Source organism: Vitis riparia, unplaced genomic scaffold (assembly GCF_004353265.1).
Source record: "Vitis riparia cultivar Riparia Gloire de Montpellier isolate 1030 unplaced genomic scaffold, EGFV_Vit.rip_1.0 scaffold741_pilon_pilon, whole genome shotgun sequence".
NCBI lineage: Eukaryota > Viridiplantae > Streptophyta > Magnoliopsida > Vitales > Vitaceae > Vitis > Vitis riparia.
In genome coordinates this window covers 22,317-31,671 of record NW_023269762.1, presented here as the reverse complement: position 1 = coordinate 31,671, position 9,355 = coordinate 22,317, and the positions used below count along the sequence as shown (strand labels likewise).

Here is a 9,355-nt window from a genome sequence, read left to right as displayed (position 1 = left end):
ACCTCAAAACCAATTCCAAAACATCAGTTACCAGAAATATAACAGATCGGCCTGCAAATTTCCACTCAAGATGATGATATCAACATGACACCATCATGTTGCAAGCATGCTGACAAGTTTTTTTTTTTCTAATTCTTTTAATTGTCTTGAAAATATAGGGGAAATACTATGATCGTGCGCTAATACCATGTTGAAACTATAAGTTTGTGATTCTAGCGTTTGGACAAATGAGGGAAAAGAGAAGAAAGAAGAGATGGAAGAGGTTTAGGCTTTTGTCTTGTTAAATCCATTGGACAAACCACTGCAGCAATTATCAGATCTTTTTGCTCGCTTCATTTTTTTGTTTTGAAAAATCTAAAAATAGTCCTCAAAGGTAAGAATGCTGGAAATGAATGCCAAAGTAGTAAAGATGCAGAGTGCTTGATACTTTCACTTTAAGTTACCTCTTTCCAGATATCAAAGATGCTTCTAGACATGTCCTTTTGACCTACCACTTGGGAACTGATCTCAAATTGACACCATGAAAAGCATATTAATAAATCAAGTTGGCATGATATCACATAAAGAGAAGAAACATGGATTAGAAATTCTTCCTATGAAATGGATTACTCCATTCCTGGAAGCCCTAAACTAAAAGCAAGATGGTAGCTGAACAGGCATTCTCAAAGGTGAATGACCAACATCAGGACCAGGATTCTTAGGTAAACTTTTACAACGAAAGCCTTCTGGAAAAATATGGCATTTAAATGGTTGCAATTGATTTGAGGATGTCAAAGGGAGCCTTTTTGAAAGTCACAAAATTTTGTTGAAGACAATTTGTAATAGTAGAGATACACAAATCTCTTTAAATGGGTAGTAAAATTCAACCAAGCATGCATTTATTAATAAGGCATAACCCCTGTGCTAAACATGTCCTCATTCCAATTTAACTGAGATTCTATAATGTAACTGAAGTCACACTGTATTTTTTTTTTCCCTCTTTCTTTACACGTATAAGCCAGGGTATTCCCACATGAAATAAAGTGATAATAATTGATGAGAACAACTAGGGTAGAGGTGTAGCAGTTTCTTTATACTCCATGCTTCAACTCTAGAAAGTGATTTCATTCCTCCATGGCTACATTATGTGTCTCAACCCACAAATCACCAGCAAATAAATTAGTACATCTATTTTAACTGAAAAATGGAGACTTTTTCCAAACCTTCTATTTCATCTGGGAGATTACTTGAATAATGAATATTTCACAAGACCACAACAACATCATTTCTTACCACATTGAGGGTTTGATTCTTCTTGTTGAGAAACTGTAGTGTGTTCAAGCACGAAAGGATGTCACATTCTGGAAAATAGAAACAAAGTTCTACAGAAATTAAACAAAATTCACAATGCAGATAGGAAAAAGATAATGTAAAACATATGAAGAATCAATCCTAATTTTTAGAATCATAAATACAACATTTCCAACACCAAAGGGAAGGTTAAAAATCTCATAATAACCCATCAAGCATATAAAATGTCAATGTTTTGGCCATATCAACACCTTGATTAGCTAAATCAGATAATAGAAACCCAGAATGGAAGTAGATACTAACTCACCAGTATACTCTGTAAGTGCAGCAAGTGCCGTGGAATTTTTCTTTAGCCCTTCCATATTACACATGTATTTGAGTCTAAAACACCATTTCTTAACAAATCAAAATTGATAGTAAGAATGAGAAATAGACAACACTAAAAACACAGATTATGGAGTATGAGCTAATACCAAGATGGTTTGCCTAACTCATATTGGTATTAACCAGATCTGATTTAGATTTACAGTATATATAAAATAAGAAGAAAGAAGAGGTAGAGAGAGAGAGAGAGAGGGAGAGAGAGAGAGAGCATGCCTCAAGCAAGTTGTCAATACTTAAAGGCCATAATACTTTATGCAAATACCAGTATTATCCACTAACGCATTACTAATGCATGGCAAAACCAAACAAATATTGGGAACACTAGATAATTTGTAAGCAGCAATAGAAATCAAATCAACTCATCAATGATTTAACCCCAAGTGCCTAAAGTAAGTAAGATTCTATTCCCCCACCCCCAAAAAAAAAAAAAAAACAATTACAAAAGAAAAGAAATTGAATAATAGAATTCTTTGAGAGAATTGAACATCACTCTTTCAAAATGATCTCCTATCTTCAAATAAAAAATTAGTTAAGACCAAAAAAAGAACAAAAAGACAAGATGCTTGTGATAATGAAGGAAAGTCAATTCAGTTTTTAAAATCAGATGCCACACATAAGAAAATATTATGATAAGAGCTAGTCCCCAAAGGTGTAGCTCAGCCATAGTGCCCTCTAGCAATGAACCAGAGGTCCTAAATTCGAACCTCCCCAATATTTAGATGGTGTAGAGCAAAGGGGTGAGCCAATGTCACCCAAAGTTTATTTACCAACAGTCAAGATAAATGTCTTGCCATCAGGATGGATTCCCCGTTATTAAAGAAAATAACAACTAATATTTGTTATTTAAATATTATATGTTAGCGTGATTATGTTGGAAAACCGAAACTGATATGGAAAGAAATAACTTTGTAAAGCTATAAATTATTTATTAGTTGTCAATCTTTGTATTTTTAGGAAAGTAATTATTAGGAGTTATTTATTAGTTGTCAATCTTTGTATTTTTAGGAAAGTAATTGTTAGGAGTTATTCTTTCCTTTTAATCAGTGATTTAGTTTCCTAATTTGAAGGATTTGTATATGCTGTAAACTCTATAAAAGAATAATCTCAATGAAAGAAAATTATTCCCGTGAAACCCTATTCTTCAACTTGGTATCAAAGCTAGCAACTTGCTTGCCAAAATCCTCCTTCTTCCTCTCTTTCAATCCCTGTTCTCTGAAACCATGTCGGATATTTCAAACGAGTCCACTACTGTTCCTCAACCTTCTCTGAACAATCCTATCATCACTGATTCTTCAAAAATTAGTCCTACCACCTCGGAATCTCACTCTGTCCAAATCACCATGATTCGCTTGAATGGTGACCACTTTCTAAGATGGTCTCAATCAGTTTGGATGTACATCAGAGGACGTGGAAAGATGGGCCACCTAACGAGTGAAAAGAAGGCTCCTGCAGTGGATGATCCGAACTATTCAATATGGGATGCTGAGAATTCCATGGTAATGACATGGCTTGTGAATTCTATGGAAGAAGACATTAGCTCTAATTACATGTGCTATCCAACAGCACAAGAGCTTTGGGAGAATGTAAATCAAATGTATTCTGATTTAGGAAATCAATCACAGATCTTTGAATTAACCCTCAAACTTGGTGAGATACAATAAGGGGAGGACAATGTCACAAAGTACTTCAACTCCTTGAAGCGGATCTAGCAAGACCTTGACCTCTTCAACACCTATGAGTGGAAATCTGTCGAGGATGGACTTCATCATAAGAAGACCATGGAAGACAATTGGATCTTCAAGTTCTTGGATGGCCTTAATGTCGAGTTTGATGAGGTAAGGGGGAGAAACATTGGAAGACAACCCCTGCCTTTAATCGATGAAGTTTTTTCAGAAGTTAGAAGAGAAGAGAGTTGGAGGAATGTGATGCTGGGCAAGAAGGGACCTGGAGTTGCTATTGAGGGTTCAGCCTTGGTTACCACGGGTGGAGGCTGTAATAAAGCTACTGTGTTTCAGCACAAATCAGATGAAAGACCACGGATTTGGTGTGATTTTTGCAACAAACCTCGCCATACTCGTGAGAACTGTTGGAAAATCCATGGGAAACCTGCAAATTGGAAAGGAAAAATAGGTGACAAACCAGGCCGAACCATTATTCCTACTACTAATGAGGCTGAGACCAGTCCCTTCACCACTGAGCAAATGGAGCATCTTCTTGCACTGTTGAAATCAAACTTGACATCCGGTACTTCTAGTGTTTCTTTGGCACACACAGGTAATGAATTATATGCTCTATCTTGTCGTTTTAAATCTACTCCATGGATAATCGATTCTGGAGCATCCAACCACATGACCAATTCCTCAAACATGTTTGAATCCTATTCACCGTGTCCTGGAAATAAAAAGGTTCGGATAGCTGATGGTAATTTCTCACCTATTGCAAGAAAAGGTCTAATAAAAATCACTGAGGGAATAGATCTTAAATCTGTTCTCCATGTTACTAAACTTACTTGTAATCTCTTGTCTGTTAGCAAATTATCTAGAGATTCTAATTGTTATGTTATCTTCTATGAATCCAATTGTATTTTTCAGGACCAGAGCTAGGGGAAGAAGATTGGCAGTGCTAGGATGATCAATGGACTCTATTATTTTGAGGATAATTTGCCTAGTAATAAAATTGCTCAAGGACTAAGTAGTATTAGTTCTCTTTCTATTCGTGATCAAATAATGGTTTGGCATTGCAGATTAGGTCATCCTAGTTTCTCTTATTTAAAACATTTATTTCCAATGTTATTTCAAAAGGTTGATCCTTTATCATTTCAATGTGAAGTTGTTTATTGGCAAAGAGCCAACGAAAAACTTACATTCCAAAACCCTACCATGCATAAAACCATTTTATTCTTTTTCACAGTGATGTTTAGGGACTTTCAAAAGTAACCACAATTTTAGGAAAAAAATGGTTTGTGACCTTTATAAACGACCATACATGTCTTTGTTGGGTATATTTAATGAGGGAAAAATCTGAAGTCGAAAGGATTTTTAAAGAATTTTACAGAATGATTGAAAACCAATTTCAAACAAAAATCAGTATTTTGAGATCTAATAATGGGACTGAGTACTTTATTAAAGTTTTGGAAACCTTTTCAAACGAGAAAGGAATTTTACATCAATCCTCGTGTTCTGATACCCCTGAACAGAATGGAATAGCTGAACGTAAAAATTAACACTTGTTAGAAGTAGCACAGGCTATGATGTTTTACATTAATAGTCCAAAATACTTATGGGGGGGATGCCATACTAACTGCTTCATATCTAATCAACAGGATGCCTACAAAATTTTTTTAGTATACCACTCCTTTGGAGTGCTTGAAAAAGGTATTTCCAGAATCTCAAATAAATTCTGAATTAAGCTTGAAAATATTTGGTTGCACTGCATATGTACACATTCCAAAAAGGTCAAAATCTAAGTTAGACCCAAGAGCAGAAAAATGTGTTTTTGTAGGATATACTCCTAATAAAAAGGGTTACAAATGTTTTAATCCCCTTACAAAATGTTTTTATACAACTATAGATGTTTCCTTTATGGAAAATGTCCCATATTTTACCAAAAATTTACTTCAGGGAGAGAAATTAGTGGAACCAAATTTTTGAGAAATTGTTGAACCTTTGCCTAGTGTAATTCTTAATATCTCTCTTGAAAAAGAAAATAAGGAAACTAAGCCTACTGAATCCAAATCTAAAATTGGTCTATCAAAAGAAGAAATAATACGAATGAAAAAAAAAATAGAAACAATCTTGAGTCTATGGTTTATTCAAGGAAAAAAGCCCTGGAATAAGTAAAGACCAGTCGATCATCCCAGCACATGGTCAACTGAAAGCCTTGGGCAATGGCTCTCTAAATGTCTCAGGTAACCCTCCTTCTATTCCTACTCATATACATGCTTCTTCTTCTTCTGTTACTGATCTAAGTTTACCATCACACTTTGGTCCAAGTTCAAAAATATTTGCACCCGAACTCGGTCTAGGATCAACCCCAATTGTTCCTGCACAGGACCTTGACCTTAATCTCCCTATTGCTCTTAGAAAGGGAACCCAAGCATGCACTAAACATTCCATTTGCCAAATATATATCCTATAGTAACCTTTCTAACAATTATAGAGCATTCACTACAAATATTTCAAAACTTGTGATACCTAGAAATATTCAAGAAACACTAGATGAACCGAGTTGGAAATTGGCAGTGTTTGAGGAAATGAATGTTGTAAAAAAGAATGGCACTTAGGAGGTTGTAGATTTACCAAGGGAAAAAAAAAGTTATAGGGTGCAAATGGGTGTTTACAATAAAGAGTAAAGCAGATGGAAGTGTTGAGAGATACAAAGCCAGACTTGTGGCAAAGGGTTTTACACAAACCTATGGGATAGACTACCAAGAGACTTTTGCCCCTGTAGCTAAAATAAACTCGATTAGAGTTTTGTTGTCTCTTCCAGTAAATTCCAATTGGCCCTTAAACCAATTGGATGTTAAAAATGCCTTTCTTAATGGAGACCTAGAGGAGGAAGTGTTCATGAGTCCTCCACCAAGTTTTGAAGAAAGTTTTGGAGTTGGGAAAGTGTACAAATTGGAGAAGTCCTTATACGGACTTAAGGAGTCGCTTAGAGCTTGGTTTGAGCGCTTTGGCAAAGTAATAAAGGATTAGGGATATACTCAAAGTCAAGCTGATCACACGATGTTCTACAAACATTCAAATGAAGGTAAAGTAGCCATCTTAATTGTGTATGTTGACGATATTGTGTTAACTAGGGATGATTGCAATGAACTAGAGAAGTTGAAAAGGAAACTTGCTGAGGAATTTGAGATTAAGGACCTAGGGGCATTAAAATACTTTCTTGGGATGGAGTTTGCTAGGTCCAAAGAAGGTATCTTTGTAAATCAACGGAAGTATGTTCTTGATATTCTTGATGAGACAGGTATGTTAGGATGTAAGCCTGTTGAAACACCTATAGAGCTTAATGTAAAACTGCAACCTACAAAAGCTAAGAATGTGAAGGACCGGGATCATTATCAAAGACTTGTTGGGAGATTGATTTACCTATCTCATACACGCCCTGACATAGCATTCTCAGTGAATATGGTTAGTCAGTTTATGCATGCACCTGGACCAGAGCATTCTGAAGTTGTTTACAGGATTCTAAGGTATCTAAAGGGGACACCAGGTAGAGGTCTTCTGTTCAAGTCAGGAGGACACCTACAAATTGAAACCTACACCAATGCAGACTAGGCTGGAAACATAGTGGATCGAAGGTCCACCTCTGGGTACTGTTCATCTGTAGGTGGCTACTTGGTTACGTGGCAAAGTAAAAAACAGAATGTGGTTGCTAGAAGTAGTGTTGAGGCTGAGTTTAGAGTTGTAGCTCATGGTATTTGTGAGATTATGTGGATAAGAAGATTACTAGAAGAGTTAAAGATGACAGGTTCATCTCCTATGAAGTTGTATTGTGACAAAATTTGAGTAGCTCACAATCCAATTCTCCATGACCGCACCAAACATGTGGAAGTGGACAAGCATTTCATTAAAGAGAAGATAGACAACGAATTGGTCTGTATGACCTATATCCCTACTGAGGAACAAGTGGCTGATGTCTTCACCAAAGGACTACACAAGAGGCAATTTGATTTTCTAGTTGGCAAGCTGGCTCTGGAAGATATCTTTAAGCCAGCTTGAGGGGAAGTGTTGGAAAACAGAAACTGATATGGAAAGAAATAACTTTGTAAAGCTGTAAATTATTTATTAGTTGTCAATCTTTGAATTTTTAGGAAAGTAACTATTAGGAGTTATTTATTAGTTGTCAATCTTTGTATTTTTAGGAAAGTAATTGTTAGGAGTTATTCTTTCCTTTTAATCAGTGATTTAGTTTCCTAATTTGAAGGATTTGTATATGCTGTAAACTCTATAAAAGAAAAATCTCAGTGAAAGAAAGTTATTCCCGTGAAACTCTATTCTTCAACTAATTAAAGATCAATATTACAATGTGTAGCTTGATCCTTTTACCAAGTCTTAACCAGTTTTAGTTTTTTTTTTTTTTTTTTTTTTGCATTTTTACCACTATTTCATAACTCAGCAAATCAATGAAGCAGTGTCATCAATATTGAGTTCTGATGATACCATGGCCAAGATCGAGTCACAAGCTAAACCCAACTAAATAAATAATTGTCATTCAACAGGAAGGCACCATGATAAACTTGAAAGTACTTGACAGTGGCACAGTAATGGTTTTTAGCAAGTCATTACCTGCTTACCACACGACTCACTGTCGGTTGAACAAAAATGTGAACCCTGTAATGATAGCAATCACTTGTTAAGGTAACAATTATTGACATGCTATAACTATAAATAAATATCACGCACTACTTGAACCAATTTCTATTATACTTATCATACCAAGATCACTACCATAAGGAAACAATGCATTTTTAAGATGCACTACTCCATTCATAGCTATGTTGATATCCCTTCCACAATTGCTATTAAGTTGTGAGGTAAAGCATTAATATGAAGTCAACTGATCTAGCACTGTACGGCACAATTGCACAAAGCATGACATGACATTTAAACCCAATTGCAAACATCATTTTTACCGCACTTTTAAATGCTTGAGCATAGAACTTCCTTAAGATATCAACAATAATCTTATATTTATGGCAAACAGAACAAAAAGATATGGGGATCCCAGCACAAAACAATGAGAACTAGATGAAATATTTCTTTAAACAAAATATATTAAGCTTACATTTTATGCTAGCCAAAACACAAACTAGATTTTACAAGGAACAATAGAATCCACAACTGAATCATAACACATCTTAGGAACCAAACCCAACCTGACTTTTGCAGCATACAATGATAAACTACAATCGCAATTCTTAAATGTATCTAGTGTAGTGCCTTTATCTGCTATTTTAAATTTTTCCTTCACACGTCCATCTTCAATAAATAAGAGGTCCAGACTTCCCTATGATAGCCTCTTACAATTTTGGCAAAGAGAAGCCAACATAACTTTCCCATAATACATTATTTGTAGTAAGAAAGACTCACTTTGCTACCTGACGCAAAGGCCTCAGGGCAGGTGCATATAGATCATTACATATGCAAATCACCTGCATATGATACCCATTCAGCAAACCGTTGATAAAAATAAATAAATAAATAAATAATTAACAATAATGATTATTCTGATTTTACAGTTCTTGACAATGATGCAGTTTTATGCCCCTTTTTTGAGGATATCTATCCTGACTCATCTACTTTAGCAACATTTCCCTTCCTATTATCAGCTTTCCTTTCAGCAGAAACCTACATGAACAGCAAACATATCACTTTAATTTGAAAAATAACCTTCTTCCACAAAACAATAGACAAAAAAACATCAATATTTAAAAGCATAAAAAAAAGGGGCAAACACAAGGAAGTGTGGCCCCAGTAAGTGGCACATGGTCCTAAATTTGAATCATATCACTAATAATACCCTGAATTTACCTCGTGTTGATTATTGCGGGACTATCAACACCGGGAGCACCCCGAGGTTTGAGTCCCTATGGAGAGTCCTAAGGGCTTGGCCATGGAAGGTTCCTTGATTACCAATATATATATATAAGCATAAAAAGAAGCTATATATATATATA

General features: G+C 35.4%; 1 long non-coding RNA gene across 1 annotated transcript; it reads right to left on the bottom strand.

Moving 5' to 3' along the window:
- Nucleotides 1–7,575: 7,575 nt before the first annotated feature.
- Nucleotides 7,576–8,933, bottom strand: LOC117910434. Its single transcript, XR_004650665.1, has 3 exons — nt 8,916–8,933; nt 8,769–8,830; nt 7,576–8,009 (listed from the first exon to the last, which is right to left on the bottom strand). It is a non-coding gene; the product is annotated as an uncharacterized LOC117910434 (long non-coding RNA).
- Nucleotides 8,934–9,355: the final 422 nt, after the last annotated feature.